The sequence below is a fragment of the Medicago sativa genome, chromosome 6 (genome assembly GCF_051527215.1).
Source record: "Medicago sativa cultivar Bolivia chromosome 6, Bolivia_mono, whole genome shotgun sequence".
Taxonomy (NCBI): Eukaryota; Viridiplantae; Streptophyta; class Magnoliopsida; order Fabales; family Fabaceae; genus Medicago; species Medicago sativa.
This window is the reverse complement of record NC_140754.1, coordinates 81,988,380-82,008,796: the sequence shown is the minus strand read 5'-3', so window position 1 is coordinate 82,008,796 and position 20,417 is coordinate 81,988,380. Positions and strand designations below refer to the sequence as shown.

Here is a 20,417-nt window from a genome sequence, read left to right as displayed (position 1 = left end):
AAAGGGGGAGTATATGTGACAAGTATTTAAAGGCTCTGAGCCCCATTAATGGCATTTGAAATTTTTGAAAAACTTCTATCATTTTTTTTACCTTATTGGTATAAGCTATGAACGAACGAAGAAGTATCAAAATTCAAGTAAAATTAATTGAACCATTCTTCTTATCTATAAGTTAATTCTTTCAATGATTCAATTTTGTTTTTAAGCTCTGATATTTTTTATTGTGCGAAAAATGAATTTAATTAACCTGGATAGAACTTAGGGGGAGCTTACAAACCTCACCTTAAAGACTATCAGACTCAGGGGGAGTTTGAGCTTACAAACCTCAGATTCTGAGCTTACAAACCTCAGAACCCCAAAGTCAACTTGTTAATTAGATTAACAACAATTGATCAATTTTAAATACTTTTGTTTGTCATCATCAAAAAGGGGGAGATTGTTGGAACAAAATGTGTTTAACAATGAACCTTAAAGAGTTTTGATGATAACAAGGTATTAAAAATTGTAAATTGGGCTAGCTAATATTTGTTCAAGTGTACAGGACCATAATTATAAAGTTACATCATCATTGGTTCTGAATGAGCAAATAAAGAGCAAAGAAAATGAAGCTTAAATGATTCTGAAGGCAAAGCGCTCCTGAAGTCAAGCTGCTCCTGAAGAAATAGCGCTCCTGAAGTAAGCTGCTCCTGAAGAATAGTGCTTCTGAAGACAAGAGGTCCAGAAGCCACATCATCAGAAGCTGCGTCATCAGAAGCTGCAGAAGTCATATCATCAGAAGCTGCATCATCAGAAGCTGCCTCATCAGAAGCTATTTCACCAGAAGCTGAATCTCAACTGGATTTACAAAAGATTCAAGAATTGAAGAATTATCAATGCAAAAGCTGTCTATTGGATTCGAAAACACAAACAAAGGATTAGTGGAATTTTGCAACGGTCATTTCAAAGGTGTTTGAAGGCTTGTGCTTGCAATTTGGACGAAAGCGTTGACATTGTACTTTGTACGAATTGTACAACCACGTTCTCCACTACTCTGTTTTGTGTCCACGCTACAAGACAAGAAAACAGCTCCAGAATACAGCTTCGCCTGCATAGATGTTCCTTTGGATAAGGAATGGATTTCAAATTTGTTCTTCATAGGACAACAACCAAATCAGGCAATATATCACTGGTGAAAGATCAAGCTTCAACAACGACTCTTTGGTGCGCTGGCAATTTCACAACGTCTCTTTCACACCTCTATATAAAGGAGTGAAGACCTAGAGAATTGGTAATGCAAGAACGCTGAACGAAAGACTCACAAGATTTTCACAAGTACCAAACCTCTGCTGAAATTGTTCTGCATTCACTTAGAATTTCTGTGTCTCAAAGTCATATCTTAGAAATTCTTAAGTCCATTGAGTCTGTATCTGATTTGTATTGTGAGCACCTCTGATTGTATATCAAGTGTTCAACCTTAAACAATTTTCTGTGTAATTTTGTTTAGTTAGGAAGTCTCTTGCAATTGTGCTTGAGCAGGAAGTCTCTTGATTGCGTTCTTGAGCAAAGGAAGTCTCTTGCTTGTGTGCTTGAGCATTGGAAGTCTCTTGCTTGTGTGCTTGAGCATTTGTAATCAGATATTACTCATAGTGAAATCTCCTTGGAAGTGCAAGGGGGACTGGACTACTTCCGGATTGTGGAAGGAACCAGTATAATTGCCTTGTGTCGTTCTTCTTCTCTCTCTCTGTTTCATTCCGCTGCATTTAGATTCTGATTATCACTTCAGAAGCTGTCTCGCTTAGCTTCTGATCAGTGTGTTCAGTTTTTAGGAGAAACGAAGAATTTTTCTAAAACACAATTCAACCCCCCTTCTTGTGTTTTTCTCACCTTCAATTGGTATCTAGAGCCCTAGTCTGTTGTGTAACACTTAACCGTGCAACAGTCAAAGATCTGAGAAAAACATGTCTACTCCTCCTCCTACTGGTTCTAGTGATACTAGCTATAAACATGTCTCACATGATTATAGTGATAGTAAGAAAACCAGTGTTGGAAAAGTTCCAAAGTTCAATGGAGATGCTGAAGAGTTCTCTTGGTGGAAGACCAACTTTTACAGTAACATCATGAGCCTGGATGAAGAATTATGGGATATTCTGGAAGATGGTGTTGGTGATTTAGTCCTTGATGAAGAAGGAGCTGCTGTGGATAGAAAGAAACATACTCCAGAACTGAGGAAACTTTACAAGAAGCAACATATTATCAGAGGAGCTCTTGTCACTGCCATACCCAAAGCAGAATACATGAAGATGAGTGACAAATTGGGCTTGGCATGTTATTACCGAAGATTTATAGAAGGATTTTCTAAGTTAGCACTTCCGTTAACACAGTTGACGTGTAAAGGTAAAACCTTTGTGTGGGATGTTCATTGTGAGAACAGTTTCAATGAATTGAAAAAGCGTTTGACGACGGCTCCAGTTTTGATTTTACCAAAACCTGATGAACCTTTTGTGGTGTATTGTGACGCGTCCAAATTGGGCTTAGGCGGTGTGCTTATGCAAGATGGTAAAGTTGTTGCTTATGCATCAAGACAGTTGAGAACTCATGAACGAAACTATCCTACTTATGACCTTGAATTAGCTGCAGTCGTATTTGTCCTTAAGATTTGGAGACATTACTTGTATGGTTCGAGATTTGAGGTGTTTAGTGATCACAAGAGCTTGAAGTATTTGTTTGATCAGAAAGAATTTAATATGCGACAGCGACGGTGGCTCGAATTGTTGAAGGAATATGACTTTAGTTTGAATTACCATCCGGGTAAAGCTAATGTTGTTGCGGATGCCTTAAGTAGGAAGAGTTTACGTATGTCTGCTATGATGGTGAAGGAATTTGAATTGCTTGAACAGTTTAGAGATATGAGCTTAGTTTGTGAAATGCTGTCTCGGAGCATTAAGTTAGGAATGCTGAAAATTGATAATGATTTCTTAAAAGATATTAAAGATGCGCAGAAAGCTGATGTTAAGTTTGTGGACTTGTTGGTTGCTAGTAATCAAACTGAAGATAATGACTTCAAGGTAGATGATCAAGGTGTGCTGAGATTTCGAGGTAGGATTTGCATTCCAGACAATGATGAGATAAAGAAGATGATTCTTGAAGAGAGTCATAGGAGTAGCTTAAGTATTCACCCGGGAGCTACAAAGATGTATCATGACTTGAAGAAGTTGTTTTGGTGGTCTGGATTGAAACGTGATGTAGCACAATTTGTGTACTCTTGTCTGATTTGTCAGAAGTCGAAAGTAGAGCATCAGAAACCTGTTGGGTTGATGACACCGTTAGATGTACCAGAATGGAAATGGGATAGCATATCTGTCATACCCCAATTTTTGACCTAAGAATCCTACATTCATACACCGACACGTGTCCTTTGACCTAATTAAGTCTTTGACTTTTTCAGTGAAAAATTTGGCAGAGAGGTATTTTAAAATACCTCATGTCTGATTTCGAGTTGGACCCTCTTCTCTCATTATTTTTATTTTTAATTTCCATCTTTTATTTAAGTTTTAATTAACTTTAATTTTGTTTTGTTTTTTAATTTAATCTAATCTTAACTTTTCAATTTTTTCCTTTTAAATTAGTCCTCATCATTATTTTCATTTTTTTAATTGTTGTTTTTTAGAGGTAGGCGTAGTTTGTTTTTTTCATTTTTCTATTTTTATCTCATTTTTTAATTCAATAAAAATCCAAAAAATATATGCATATTTATCTTTATTATTATTGTTATTTGTTTTTTAAGAGATAAGTCCAAATAGTGTCCATGGAGTCAAAAAATATGTCCAGGTACATCTGCAAACGTGTTGCTCAAAATCCAGGAACCGAATCACATTTTTTTCCTCCTTCTCATCCCAATTCAAGCACAAGTTTTTGCTCTTCATTAACAAACCCCAAAACCTAAGTCCAGCACTATAAAACCTGCACAAAATACACAGTCAAGGGGGCCGAAATTCACAAGGAAACAAACCATTTTCACGGCCAAGTCTATCACACAAATCCACCGAGCCAAACGTTTTCATCGCACAACTCATCAACCATTTTTTCAACAACACAATCTCAATCCCAAACCTGCATCAAAATCAACAGAATCATCTCAAAAAACCTACACAATTCAGTCACGCATAACACATTCAATTCCAACTGAACACAAACCTCAAACCCTCCCAAAACCTAATACAAACACACCACAAATAATCATCTCAAGCCGCAACACAAGAACTCAGCCGAATCGGAAACGAAGCAGAACCAGCCAAACCAAATCCACATCCCAAACTTACAATGAGCAACACACACAACACAGCGGACACAACACGCAGCTGACGAGTTCACAAGTCCAAATCGGAAGCTGCGACGGTGACACGAAACCGAGGGCGACACACAGGAGACCAGTCACCACTATCAGGGCCGCATAACAGCACCGAACCGATCCAGACACAGAGACACTACAGCCAGCCATTCAACACAGACGAATCGGAGACACGCGAGCCAACAATCGTTCAGCTCGTAGCCAGTCCGAATCAGAGCTAAACGCATAAGGGTATTTTATTTTTATCCCTGTTTGTTTTCTTTTTGTTTTTGAGAGAAAGAAATAGGATTAGAGGAGAGAATAAGGAAAAGAAAGAATGAAAAAGAGGTGTTTGGGGCTTTAACAGCGGCGGCGGCGCCGTCAACGACGGCTAACCGCCGCACCGGATCTTCCTCCGGCCGCCCCTTCATTTTGTTGAAGAAGAAGAATAAAGAGAGAAGGAGAACGTGAGAAAGAACAGAGCACAAGGTGAGGAAGAGAGAGTTTAGGGATTAGAAAGAAAGAAGATAGAGAGTCTGGCTTTGAAATGAATAAAAAACAGCCCACAACCTTTATATATCAACCCATCCGAACCGGTTCAACCCGTACACCAACAACCGACCCGGTTCGGCCTGCAAGGCTCATCTTGCTTCTCCCTTTTATTTTTCCTGCTTGCTGTTTAATACCCCCCTGATTGCTTCCTGCACCCCACTGTTGCATCATTTTTTTTTATTCTACTTCATGCATTTTAAATTCTCTTGCATTGTTATTATTTTCTTTAGCATGTTGTTATTTCTATATTTATTAGATTAGGATGCATATTCATCATTCATTTGTTCATTGCATATTTATTTTTTATGTCACTTATTTTTATTTTTTTAATAATTAGAATGCATATTAGGTTAATGTAAAAATCATTCATGTATCTTTAGTTTAGGTTTATTATCATGCATATTTCACTTTTCGTTATTTATTTTACCACGTGGACGTAGTTTGTATATTAGGCTTTGATGTAAATCATTCATGCATTTTGGTTTAGTTTCATCGTTTTGCATATTAATTTATTCATTTTTGTCAGACTTTAGAATGTATATTAGGTTTAATGTAAATACATCTTTAGTTTAGGTTTATTATCATGCATATTTATTTTTCTGCAGACTATAGCATGTATCATAGGCTTTAATGTAATAGCTGTAGGTGCAAGGGTGCGTGTGTGTATGCCTTTCTTTCTATGTTTCTAGATTAGGTTAACGGTTTTGTGGTGATCCAACGTCACCACAAAATCCCTACGCTTTTACTTTTTTATGCTCCGTTAGTTATCATTCAAAAACAACAAAAACAAAACACAAAAATATTTTTTTTTAAATAAACCTTGATCTTAAATCAAGTGACGTCTCTTTTTTTTTTATTTTCTTTTCTTAATCAAATTTCAATCCATTTAATTTTACTTTGAGTAATTTTCTTTCAATATTAAAAAACACAAACAAATATCATTTGCCATTTGGCTTTTCCATTTTAAAACCTTTTTCAAACTAATAAAAAACACACAACCAATGAAACGTCAATTTTTACCACGAACTACGTGATTTTGATCCCTCACGGGTACGTAGGCAGAGGACACTCGTCCTTTCAAATCAATAAAATGTAGATAATTAGGTCCTCCTTTATTAATCATTTCAAATTCTTCTTTCTTCAAAAATAAGCAAGTTATAGCACATTAATTAAATGAAACCAAGAGGTTCCCATAGAGTAGTACGGACATAAAGGGTGCTAATACCTTCTCTTTATGTAACTAACCCCCGAATCCAAAATCTTTTCAAAATGGGGTAGTTTGAACTTTTTTCCCCTTTTCTTAAAAAATAAAAATGTTCAGTCGTGAAATAAATTAGTGAGTCAAAAGCTAATCAAATAGCCTTGATCTCCGAAAAATGACGCGACAATATCCATGGATTTTGTGACGAGTTTGCCGAATACTCCTAAAGGGAATGACGCTATTTGGGTGATTGTCGATAGATTGACGAAGTCGGCACACTTCATTCCGATCAATATTAGTTTTCCTATAGCTCAGTTGGCAGAAATTTATATTTGAGATATTATGAAGTTGCATGGTGTTCCTTCAAGCATTGTGTCAGATAGAGATCCAAGATTTACTTCGAGATTTTGGAAGAGTTTGCAAGAAGCTTTAGGCTCTAAGTTGAGATTGAGTTCGGCTTATCATCCCCAAACAGATGGTCAGTCGGAAAGAACGATTCAGTCACTCGAAGATTTGTTGAGAGTATGTGTACTTGAGCAAGGTGGAACTTGGGATAGTCATCTTCCGTTGATAGAGTTCACTTATAATAACAGCTATCATTCAAGTATTGGGATAGTCATCTTCCGTTGATAGAGTTCACTTATAAGACGGAGTGTTTTAAAAGAAGTATGTGACATTCCGTTTGTGATTTAAATACTCTGATTTATGATGAAATTTTTATGTTGGGAAAACGGGGTGTTACATCGGAGTTCGAACTCCGGTCCCTGCATGTAACAATGCATGTCCCTGCCAACTGAGCTATGCTCACGGAACAATTGGTTAGTTAGTTAGTTAGTTGCGAGTTTGTTAGGTTGTTAATTTTCTTTAAAAAAAAAAACAATTACTATCATATTCAAGGCTCAAAAAAGAGTGAAAAAATAGGTTGTTGTTAATTGTAATTATTTATACGAACATCTTGTATCATAATTCTATTTGCGTTCTCAATATGAATTTGGATTGTGTGACTACTTTAAATTTATCTACTTACATAACCACTCGTAAAATTATACGGATTAGCTTATGGAAATAACATATGATATGTTCATAAGTTACTTTCAACTTATTTCTGTAAGCTTTTAAGGTTAACTTATGAAAACAAGTTGATTTTATTTTATATTTTGTTAAAGAAATAACCAATAAACAAACACTTATGTGATAAGTATTTAGTTAGTTCCCTAAAAAGTCCTTTTTACCAAACAACCCAAGCTATGAAGTCCGGACACACATACAAACACCTATCACATGACATCGGTATACAAACACCTATCACATGACATCGGTTGTAATTTGAGAAAATTGTATAATTAAATGCGAGTGTCAGATATCAGACATGCCTCTAATTTAAAGTGTCGGTGCTATAAACTTAACCTTAGGGGGTTCTTCATCCCATTTTGATAATGTTTTTTCATTTTAGGCTTATAGCATATATAGAATAACAGAAGGAAAACAATACATTGATGGAGCAAAAAGCAGTTCCAGATGTGGTGCTAAACTCTGGCCACACAATGCCTATGCTTTCTTTTGGAACCTCAGCAGCGGTTCTCCTACCAAATGAAGAATTCATACCTGTCTTGACTGCTGCCATCCAAGTCGGCTACCGTCATTTCGACACTGCAGCTATGTATGGTTCTGAGGAGGCCCTTGGCCTAGCTATAGCAGAAGCACAAAACCAAGGTCTTATTAAAAACCGCGACGATATTTTCATCACCACTAAACTGTGGTGTACTGATGCTCATCCTGACCTTGTCCTCCCCGCAAGAACTCACTGCAGTAATTATAACATTCATTTTTTACTTTCTTTCTATTTTTCATGAACATCTGCCTTTGTTATATGGATCTAATTCCAATACACCGTCAGTATAGCCAATCAATCATACCTCAATATTGATTATAACTACTGGTAAACTCACACATACGATTGATTGTGATTTGTTGACAGTGACTTTTTTTTTTTTTTTAAATGACTGCATCAAAATTAAATTGTTGTTTTATTATGTGATTATTAACTCAATTGTTTTAACTTGCTCTTTAACATTTTATAAGGAGGTTGGGACTTGAGTATGTGGATCTTTACCTAATCCATTTTCCAGTGAGATTGAAACCTAGAAATGAGGCCAGAGGAGTTGTGCTTCCTTTTGACATAAAAGGGACTTGGGAAGCCATGGAAGAGTGCACTAAGTTAGGCTTAACCAAGTCTATTGGTGTGAGCAATTTTGGGGCAAAAAAGCTTTCTGAACTTTTACAAAATGCTACTATTCCACCAGCTGTTAATCAGGTAAAAATCTTTCAAGTTACTACCTTCATCCCTAAATTTTGGAACTGTTAAATGAATCACGAGAATTAAGAACATAGATAGGAAGATTATTACAATTTATCCTTCAAGACAAAACATTAGTTTATACTAAAACAAAAAAATTGTTTTTACTGAATTAAAATCAAAATCTACGATATTTCTGGAGACCATTTTCATATTTAAGCCAAAATTTGACAAAGGTCTTATAAAATGGGACGATAATTTTTCCGAAGACATCCTATATTTTGAAACGGAGATATTATGTAACAGTGAGTGTCATCAATTTTCAATGACGATCAAATTTGACAAGATTTTGCATTTTTACTTTGATGATGATGAAGTGATTCGAGATTTGTACTTAAAAATTTTCAGGTTGAAATGAATGTAGCATGGCAGCAAGGAAATCTGAGAAAATTCTGCCAAGAAAAAGGAATACAGATGAGTGCATGGTCCCCTTTGGGAGCTAATGGTGCTTCATGGGGTACCCTTGCTGTTATGGAGAGTCCAATCTTAAAGGATATTGCAATTTCAACAGGAAAGAGTGTGCCACAGGTGAATTTTTTCTTTGGAATTTCTTGGATCTTTCTTTCCTAACCAAATAAGTTTGAAGGTACCAGAATTTGGTTTTCTTTGTTCATGAGATGAAAACACTTTCTGTATAATTGAGAAATAGTTTCCTGAATATTTATATCGAACGTAATAGTACAATCACTCAACTGTTTAAATATCTACGTCATGCTTAACGAGCTTGATTAATATGTCGAATACAATCTCTATTAAGAGTCTCACATTAGAGATAATGCATGTGCATGAATTTATAAGTGGAGGTATTCCCCACCTTATCGATTGATTCTGCAAATTTGAGTTAGACCAACTTAGATATCGAGTTCTGTCTGTTTAAGCCTTACCTTGCAAGTCAGTTTTATAAGGTTGAGTTAGAACCAATCCAAATATTTAGACTCTAATAATTCCAAAACATATAACACTTTTATAACTGCAGAATACAAAATTCTTTCTTCCAATTGAATTTGGCAAAAGAAAAGTTTTTGTGCCACTGTTAGTCATTTTGAAATCTTATCATAGAATGTGTTGAATTCATAGTAAAAAGGTTGCCATGTCACTCTTCAAGTCCTATACTAACTATTAATGTTGGTATGGTAGATTGCATTGAGATGGATATTGGAACAAGGTGTCACTCCAGTGTGAAGAGCTTCAACAAGGTAAGAATGACAGAAAATCTTCAGATATTTAATTGGGAGCTTAGTTCAGATGATTTGATGAAGATTAAGCAAATACCACAGAGGAGAGGATGCTTAGTAAGAGAATTTGTATCTGAAGATGGACCTTACAAAACCTTGGAAGATCTTTGGGATGGTGAGTGATGGCATATTTCGCAAGTGTACGAAACCGTTCAAGTAGTAAAGTTAAAACGGTAAAACCGAGTATCGAACTCGAGGATTGCGTTATACTATTGAATTGTATTTAAGACTTAATTGAACAAAAAGGTACGAGGTTTGTTTTTAGTGCAATAATGAAAATAATGGAAAGTAAAGTGATTAAGATTAATTGGAGAAAGATGCTAGGGATGAATTTCACTAGATGACCATGAAAAGTTAATAACTTAGTCTCAACTATTGAATCGACTCATATGATTGTTACCAAATTATCTAATTTATTCTTGCCCTAATTCCTTAGTGACAAAAACTTTAAACCTAAACTAAAGACCTAATTCCTTAGTGAATTTGAAGATTAGGGTTAAGCATTAACGAACAAGAATTCTCTTAATGATTCCAAGGGTTTGTATCTATTCCTAGATTACAAAGGCGAGGATCTCTTATTTCAAAGCGTTTATCAATTCCACTTCCGTATCACAAAATAAACCGTAAATCAATTTAAAGGCGGCCGACACAATAAAAAGCATTAAGAACGGAAATAAGAGAAACAATCATGTGAATTTCAATCAATAAAATAAACTAGGTCATAACAAACATGTTCATCTAGGTCTATTCATCCCCAACAATGGAGGGTTTAGTTACACATAATTGAGCAACAAACAATAAAAGAAGAATTACAAGATGAATTCATGAATAAACCTTGTTAAAACTCCTTCAATGATGTTCCAAGTTGCTCCAAATCGCTCTCCTATGTGTTTCTAGGCCTTTTGATCTCCAAAAATCGTCAACCCTAATTCTGAAAACGAGTTTCCTTTAAATAGAGCTGTAGAAAATCGGTGTCCGAACCCCCAGAATCGGTGGCCGAACACCCTTCATTAACCAAAACGCGTGCCAGCTTTTCGCAGAATCGGTGGCCGAATTCCATAGATCGGCTACCGAAAAATCCAGTATCAAAGGCATGAAAATCAGCAGCAAAATCGGTTACCGATGATTAATTTCGGTAACCGATTTCTGACTTCTCTGAAACCTTCTCTTTTGCTTCTATGTGGCTCTTTGCTTCCAGAATTACATCAAATATGATCCACAATGTCATAAAAAGGCCTAAGAAAACTAAGATGACGAGGTGTCATCACAACCCCAAACTTGCATCGTTGCTTGTCCTCAAGGAACGCACTTTAAATGAAAAGTAACAGTAGAATAACACTTACCCCACCAATGATTATGTCAAAAGTTCACTCCTTTGTTAGCAATTGATGAGCTAACTTGCTTGGCAACAAATTCAATCCACAACTTCTCGCAACAATATTGAAACAGGGTTCACACAGTCGACATGCAAACTACTATATTACCAAAACTTTAAAAATTTCTAAGCATCAATCAAAGTTAATATCATGCACACACTTTTAAGGACTTTTTCGGTTATAACGGGGCTTAGGTTCGAGGTGGGATAATTTGGAAAGTAGGCTTAATAAACAAATTGGAGTTAAGCATCAACCTACGGTTCTAAAAATTTAAAAACAATACCACACAAAATTCAGGGACTAGAGATCATTAACATTGAATGAAAAACTGATCACTTGTTGTCTTTATGCATATTCATATAATTTTTTTTTTGAGCTGAATTTTTAATGTTTCAGCTTATTTTTGACATGCTTTTCTTTCTTTTTCTTTTATAAGACAACACAAGATGATCTTCAATTCTCTAGTACCCCTACCCCAAACTTAGAGCGTTGCTAGTTCCATGAGCAACCCCAAACTTGAATTTTTGTAACACTGAAACACAATTCATGCCTAACTCCAACAAAATTATTGGGACAATCCTATGGTCTCTAGGCTTGTAATGTGGTTCGTGACCGAAACAAGGGGTCTAATCCTAATGGCTCAACTTGGTTTAAACAAAGGAATAATTCAATATAAACTCAGGTTGGCTGCAAAGGCTCAAGGTACAAGCAATTTGCCTTAGTGTGCACACAATATAACCAATCAATAGTAGAGAAAAATCGAAAGCCCTAGAAATAGCATTCACATGGAAACACTCATATTTGTAAAAATTGAAAAATAAAATTTGGCTATGACCTTACAAGATGAGGTTTCTGGAAGTTGTGGCTACCTAAGCATTCCGTCCTGCTGTACACTTCCCATTGACAAGATCCAATCAAGCAACCACCTCCTTTTGAACTTTTGACAAACCATTGGTGAAATCTTTGTTACTAAACTGGTACCTTTCAAGAAAAATGAATTCATCAATAAAAAACAACCGCAGATGCATTACAAAAAGGGGATTAACCAAAACATCACAGTACTAATCAGGTTCGATTCAAATACAACTGAAAGAAATGACAGAAGCAAATAACAGAAATAACAAAAGTAACAACTGAAATGTAAATAAAATGCTCGGGCTAGACAAGGTGCCCAAGTCACTGTGGTCCTCCTGAAGGTCCTCCTGGATCCGCTGATGGAAACTGATAAAACTGAGGATATGTGCCAGTCGCACTCTGATGCTCAGCCTGAATCCTGTAATACTCCTGCCTGATACACTCCTCACTCTCAGCTCCTCTCTGCCTCTCTGCCGCAAAATAAGCCTCCATGTCATCCGGGCTAGCAAACCTCTCATAAGCATTCATCCTGGCAATAGGATTTTGACGATAACGCTCAGCCTCTATCAGAAAGGGCTCCGGGAAAGCTGGTGGTGGCATCCGGTCTCTAGCAGAAATCTCCTGGGCCCAGTTGGCCATAGCATAAGTGTACTCCGCAAAATAGGGAGGGATATATCCCTGCTGCTGCTGCATCATAGGTGGTTGCACCGGAGGCACCTGATCTTCTTCCATCATCTGAGGTTGACCTTGCTGCCCCTCCTGCTGCGCAAGTCCACGCTCAAACTCTTCTTGATCTTTCTCAAATTTTCGCATGACCTTGTTGGAGATAGGTAGCTGGGATGTCAAAAACACATCAGAAGGATCTGTCGGAACATGTGCATCCCTGCATAAAGCGTTAATTAAACAGCAATGTCCCAACGTTGCCCTGGATGTAGTTATAAGCTCCTTCAAACTGTGATACATTAAGGATGCTGCGTCGATTTCCTTGTCAGATAATAAAGCAAGTAAGATGTAAACACGAGCACGGGTCATCTCTGCTTTCGCCGATGTCCGCTCAATAGTAGTGAGAATGAAAGATGCCCATGCTTTGTATTCGGGCTGCAAATCCACAGTATCAATTCTCTGGGGCCGCCCTCCTTGTCCTTTCCAACCGGTACCCTCCCTCATCAAACCATCCAACAATGCATCCCACTGTGCCTTGGTAGATTCTCCGGACAGCTCCTTCCTTCTACGCACAACCTCGCACTCCTCTGGCCTTGGCAGCCCCAACACTCTAGCAATATCACTCGGAGCATAACTCACCTCTTTCCCTCTCACCATTGCATGCCTCCCGGTACTCCCTTCAACAAACACATTAGCCAAGAATTCTAATGCTATGCTTTGATTACTTTCCGGGGTCACCATTGCAACTATTCCTTCCCACTGCTTCTCATGGATCTTTTGTTCAAAATTCGGGTAACGAGACAAATTGTCAAAATCGAACCCTCTCTCCTTGGTAAACACACGCTTTTTGATCACATGGTATCTATCCTCTACCTCTTGTGACTTAAAACGGTCATATGGTGGTTGAATGGGTGGTTGAGGTTGTGGTGGGGGGCTTGGTGGTGGTGGTTGAGAAGAGGTTCCGGTAGATCGTTTCCCTCTACTCCTCTTGTTGGTGGGTTCTTGAGTTTGGTTTTTGTCTCTGGCCATATTTGTTGTTTGGAATTGGGAATGGGTAGGCCAATTTGAAAATATGAAATTTGGGGGTAGGGTAAAGTTAGGGTTGATGTGAAGTTTGGGTTGGTTTGAATGGAATTAGTTGTTTGTAGGTGAAGTTGTGGTTGTTGGTTTGATGTATGAAGGCTTAGAAAGGTAGAAGATGAAGTTTAGGATGCACAACTTGGTCTAAGGAAAATTGGGCAGAGTAACACCAAGTTTTCAATTTGTGAATGTGTTTTTCGGTGGAAGGATATATATAGATGCAGGGAAAATCGGCCACCATTTGGGTTTATCGGTGACCGATGGAGTTATAACGGTCATATTTTAAAATTGGAACCAGAAAATCGGTTACCGATGGAGATAATTCGGTCACCGAAGTCAGCATTAACGGATAGAAAATTTGAATTTCGTGCAAAATCGGTTACCGATGTGGGAATTTCGGCGACCGATTTTTCCAGCGACAAACGTTGGATTTTTCAAGCTGACTTCGGTTACCGTTGTGTGCACATCGGTGTCCGAAATTAAATGCCTTTTTTTTTTTTTTTAAGAAACGAAAAAATATCGGACACCGAAAAAGGGTAAACGGTGACCGATTTTTACAGAATAAAAAGACACTATTTTTGGTCAAAAACGGTCACCGAATTTGGGTGATCGGTAGCCGATTTTGATTATATATTTTTTTTCTCTTTTTTTTGTGTGGGACTTAAAATCAGCAGTGCCCACATTTTTCATAATTTAAATGCAAAGATAACGGAAAGAAAAATTATACCTACGATGGGTTGCCTCCCATCAAGCGCTGGTTTAACGTCCTAAGCTTGACGGTCCACTTTTCTTCCTTCAGGTGGATTGTAACGAAATGGACTCCCTTGAACGCTCCGACTCTCCCCCATAATATGGTTTGAGCCTTTGTCCATTGACCTTAAAGGTCTTGTCAGAATCCAAGTGTTGTACCTCAATGGCACCGTACGGGTAAACTTTCGCCACTTTGAATGGTCCGGACCACCTTGACTTCAGCTTTCCAGGGAACAGCCTCAACCTGGAATTAAAAAGTAAAACAAGTTGCCCTTCTCTAAACTCCCTAATTTGAATCTTTTTGTCATGCCATTTCTTTGTTTTTTCTTTATAAATTTTGGCATTCTCGTAGGCATAGTTCCGGAATTCATCCAACTCATGGAGTTGAAGAATTCTAGACTCACCTGCTTTAAAAAGATCAAAATTAAGGAGCTTAGTTGCCCATAAAGCCTTGTGTTCGAGCTCTAAGGGCAAATGACAAGATTTTCCATAAACAATTTGAAAAGGGGACATACCTATAGGTGTTTTGAAGGCAGTCCTATATGCCCATAAGGCATCATCAAGCTTAAGAGACCAATCCTTTTGGGACGAGTTCACAGTTTTTTCTAAAATTTGCTTGATTTGCCTATTGGACACTTCTACTTGTCCACTAGTCTGAGGATGGTAGGGTGTAGCAATCCGATGATGCACATTGTACTTTTTCAACAATGCCTCCATCTTTCGATTGAGGAAGTGGGTGCCTTCATCACTAATTAAAGCTCTAGGAACCCCAAAGCGTGAAAAAATATTTTTCTTGAGGAAGGCAACCACTACTTGAGCATCATTGGTTTGCGTGGCTATAGCTTCTACCCACTTAGAAACGTAGTCCACTGCCACCAAAATGTACATCTTTGAGTATGAGGACGGGAATGGTCCCATGAAATCAATTCCCCACACATCAAAGATTTCCACTTCTAACACAGGATTTTGTGGCATCTCGTTTCTTTTTGAAATATTTCCTGTGCGTTGGCAGCGGTCACATTTCTTAACATAGGTGAACGCATCTTTAAAGAGAGTAGGCCAAAACAGGCCTGACTGAAGGACCTTTGCAGCAGTCCTATCCCCACTAAAGTGTCCCCCATAGCTGGAGTCATGGCAGTGCCACAACACCTTTTCTTGTTCATCTTCGGGGACACACCTTCTTAACAAACCATCAACCCCCCTTTTGTACAAAAATGGTTCATCCCACACATATGACTTGCAGTCGTGTAGGAATTTCTTACGTTGTTGGGAGTTAAAGTCAAGAGGAATAATCTTACCCACCATGTAGTTCGCAAAGTCAGCGAACCACGACACCATCGTTACAGCTAAGATGTGCTCATCAGCAAAGAGGTCCTTGATAGGCCTCTTCTCCTCTGTTTCATCCATCTTCTCCAGGCGAGAAAGATGGTCAGCCACCGTGTTCTCTGATCCTTTCTTGTCACGGATCTCTAAATCAAATTCCTGCAACAACAGTATCCACCTAAGAAGCCTTGGCTTAGATTCCTGCTTAGAAAACAAATACCTTAGTGCAGCATGGTCAGTGTAAACAATGACTTTAGACCCTAACAAGTAAGATCTAAATTTATCAAAAGCATAAACAACAGCCAGAAGTTCTTTTTCAGTGGTGGCATAGTTAAGTTGTGCCGGATTCAAAACATGGTTGGCATAATAGATAACATGCAACAACTTATCTTTTCTTTGACCAAGTACTGCCCCAACATCTATGTCACTTGCATCACACATAATTTCAAAAGGTAGTGACCAATCAGGTGCAATGACAATAGGGGCAGTGATCAATTTTTGTTTCAAGGTATTAAAAGCATTTAAACACTCATCATTGAATTGGAAAGGAATGTCTTTTACAAGCAAGTTAGTAAGGGGTTTTGCTATTTTTGAAAAATCCTTGATAAACCTCCTATAAAAACCTGCATGGCCTAAAAAGCTTCGAATGCCTTTCTCATTAGTGGGAGGAGGAAGTTTTTCAATTACTTCAATTTTAGCTTGGTCAACCTCTATCCCCTTGTGGGAGATTCGGTGACCCAAAACAATTCCCTCTCTCACCATGTAATGGCATTTTTCCCAGTTTAGGACTAAATTAGCTTTTTGACATCTTTCCAAAACAAGAGATAAATTATGCAAACAATTATCAAGAAGAGCCAAAGACAGAGAAATCGTCCATAAAAACTTCGATATGTTTTTCAAGCATATCGGAGAATATGGACATGACACACCTTTGAAACGTGGCAGGGGCATTGCATAGCCCAAATGGCATCCTCCTGTAAGCAAATATCCCATAAGGACATGTGAAAGCAGTTTTCTCTTGATCTTCAGGTGCCACCGCAATTTGATTATAACCAGAGTACCCGTCCAAGAAACAGTAGTACTCATGACCCGCTAACCTCTCTAACATTTGATCAATGAAAGGTAGTGGGAAGTGATCCTTCCTTGTTGCTGTATTCAGTCTCCTATAGTCAATACAAACTCTCCACCCGGTGACTGTACGTGTTGGGATCAGCTCATTCTTCTCATTTGTAACCACGGTAGTCCCACCCTTTTTAGGAACAACTTGGACGGGACTCACCCACGAACTGTCTGAAATGGGATAAATGATACCAGCTTCAAGTAACTTCACCACCTCCTTTCTAATCACCTCTTTCATGACTGGATTTAGTCTTCGTTGTGGCTGCACCACCGGCTTGAAATTATCCTCCATCAGAATTTTGTGCATGCAGAAAGTGGGGCTAATACCTTTCAAATCTTCAATAGACCAACCCAGAGCACCCTTGTACATTCTAAGCACCCTCAATAGTTTCTCTTCTTCAAGTTTGCTCAAACTAGCACTTATGATAGCTGGGTACTTCTCTTTCTCACCAAGGAACACATACTTCAAGTGAGAAGGTAGTTGTTTGAGTTCAATTATTGGTGCTTCTTTTGATTTCTCCACAACTTCGTTTTGAGGATGAAGTTCCTCCCACCTAGTAGGGGTGCGACGGTTGTGGGATGGAGAGGCCTCCAACATAGCTAAGACTTCACCTTCTTTAGGATCCTCACTTTCTTTTGCAATTTCCGGTGGCAAGCTTAAGACTCTTTCAAGTGGTAGGGCTGGTATCTCTTTTTGGAGTTTTTCTTTCACCAAGGATTTGATCATGTCGACCCTATAGCATTTTTCTTTTTCTTCGGGGTGCTTCATAGCTTTAAGAACATTCAATTTCACCACCTCATCAAAGAATTTCAAAGTTAAAGTGCCATCTTCCATGTCAATTAAACATCTTCCGGTTTGCAAGAACGGTCTTCCTAGTATCAAAGGAATATCCTCATCTTCTTCCATCTCAAGAACGACAAAATCTACCGGGAAGATGAATTTATCAACTTTCACAAGAACATCTTCAACTATGCCATAAGGGAATTTGTAAGACTTATCTGCAAACTGTAGAGTCATCCTTGTGTCTCGTACCCTTCCAATGCCCAACTTCTTATATATGGACAACGACATCAAGCTCACACTAGCTCCAAGATCAATCAACGCCTTCTTAAAAGTTCTATCCCCAATTGTACAAGGAATAGTGACACTCCCGGGGTCTTTTAGTTTCCTTGGAATTTTTCTTTGCAAGACCGCACTACATTGCTCGGTGAGCAACACATCTTCATCATCGATTGTTCTCTTTCTTGAAAGGATGTCTTTCATGAACTTTGCATATGAAGGCATTTGTTGGATAGCTTCAGCAAAAGGAATGTTGATTTGTAGCTTCTTAAACATCTCAATGAACTTTGCAAAGCACTTTTCATCTTTTTCTTTCTTCACCCTTTGAGGGTAAGGCAGCTTGATTTGTGGCTTTGGAGCCTCATCTTTCTTTTTCTTTTCAGGCTCTTCAACAACTTTAGTAACACCAGTATCATGCACCTCAAGCTCCACTTCAATGAGTTCAGGAGATGAGTCACCTTCATCATGTTTAGCTTGAGATGATAGTGATTCATCTTTCTTCATGCTTCTTGTGGTAACCATGTTCACATTTTCATGATCCCTTGGATTGATAACAGTGTTGCTTGGAAGGGTTCCTGGTGCTCGTTGTGTGAGTTGTTGAGCAATTTGACCAACTTGAGTTTCAAGATTTTTGATTGAAGCCCTTGTATTCTTTTGAGCCTCTCTGGTTTCTTGAGCTAAGGAATTCATGTTGGTAGCCATTGCTTCAATTGCTAACTCCCAATCCGCCTTTTTTGGAGCTTGGTTTGATGGACCTCCTTGATAACCCCCTTGTTGTTGATTTTGAGAACCACCTTGTTGATTTTTCCATGAGAAATTTGGATGGTTCCTCCAGCCTGGATTATATGTATTTGCAAAAGGGTTATTTCTAACCTGGTTCCCTTGACTGCTGAGGTAGTTCACCATTTCTACTTGGGTTGCGTCCATGGGCACATCACAATGCATAGTGAAATGAGGGCCATCACACCAATCGCATTTGACAGTGTTCATTTGATTCACCGAAGCAACTTGGGGTTGAGTTAAGTTAAGTGCTGCCATTTTCTTTGATACTTCAGCAGCTACTGCATCTTGAATCTGATTACCAGTTAGTATGCTTTGAGCATTTTTGAGCTCAAGTTGATTCAGATCTATGAGTCCTCCCCTTGTAACACGAGTTCTATCATACATCTCCATTTGTTCATTAAGTGCAACAGCTTCAATGACTTTGATTATTTGAGAGGCGGTTTTGAAATTTATGGAACCACCGGAAGCTGTGTCGAGGACTTGTCTAGGAGCCAGACGTAGACCATTACAGAAAATCTGCATTTGAACTGTAGTATCATAGTTGTGCTCGGTACATGCTGAGAGTAACTTCTTGTACCTTTTATAAGCTTCTCCCAAGGACTCTCCCTCTTTCTGTTGGAAGCTGGAAATGTCTTGTCGCCTTCTCACAAATAGAGCTGTAGGAAAGAATTGCTCCAAGAACTTGTCTTCCATCTCATTCCAAGTTGTTATGCTACCAGCCGGTAAGGAATCAAACCACTCATATGCATCATCAGTTAAAGTGAACGGGAACAGTCTCAATCTTTTTGCTTCCTCAGAGTGCCCTTGCACTTTTGCTGTCTCACAGAGTATCAAGAAACTCTTCAAGTGCTTGTTGGCATCTTCATTGTACTTTCCAGCATACTGATTCTCCTTCAACTCCCGCAATAGACCGGGATTGATTTCAAACTTGTCCACCGTCACAGGCTGATTTGTGATGGTCAACCTGTTTCGGTTTCTGTCACGGGCCCCATAGTCTCCTAGAAGTCTTTCTGCAGGTTGGGGCTGTGGCCCTGGTGTTCCCTCCATCTCTACACTTACTTCGACTACCTCTTCGTCCGTGTCAATCTCCACTTTACTCGCTTCTTCCTTTTCTCTGAGTTTCCTGAGTTTTGCTTCTTTCCGATTGGCTCGGCAAGTTTTTTCAATCTCTGGAACAAAGAGAAGTTTAGCTGAGGCCTGGCCTCGCATACAAGATTAGACAAATAGTAAGTAATAAGAGATTGAACAATAATTAAAATAAAAAGCAAGTAAAAATTTTGTTGCAGAGCAAAAAATTTCAATTAAGAAAATAAAATTCAATAGTGATTTGGCAATCCCCGGCAACGGCGCCAAAAACTTGATGGCGTATTTCGCAAGTGTACGAAACCGTTCAAGTAGTAAAGTTAAAACGGTAAAACCGAGTATCGAACTCGAGGATTGCGTTATACTATTGAATTGTATTTAAGACTTAATTGAACAAAAAGGTACGAGGTTTGTTTTTAGTGCAATAATGAAAATAATGGAAAGTAAAGTGATTAAGATTAATTGGAGAAAGATGCTAGGGATGAATTTCACTAGATGACCATGAAAAGTTAATAACTTAGTCTCAACTATTGAATCGACTCATATGATTGTTATCGAATTATCTAATTTATTCTTGCCCTAATTCCTTAGTGACAAAAACTTTAAACCTAAACTAAAGACCTAATTCCTTAGTGAATTTGAAGATTAGGGTTAAGCATTAACGAACAAGAATTC

General features: G+C 38.2%; 2 pseudogenes across 1 annotated transcript in view; one reads left to right on the top strand and one right to left on the bottom strand.

The window, feature by feature from the left end:
* LOC146917365 (methylecgonone reductase-like) overlaps positions 1-20,417 on the top strand; it is a 60,878-nt pseudogene that overhangs the window by 39,568 nt on the left and 893 nt on the right. Inside the window, exons 2-5 of the transcript XR_015015581.1 lie at positions 7,513-7,868; positions 8,142-8,373; positions 8,764-8,943; positions 9,553-9,770. The product of XR_015015581.1 is annotated as a methylecgonone reductase-like (transcript). The remainder of the gene's footprint in view (positions 1-7,512; positions 7,869-8,141; positions 8,374-8,763; positions 8,944-9,552; positions 9,771-20,417) is intronic.
* LOC146917366 (uncharacterized) lies at positions 14,420-19,868 on the bottom strand (annotated as a pseudogene).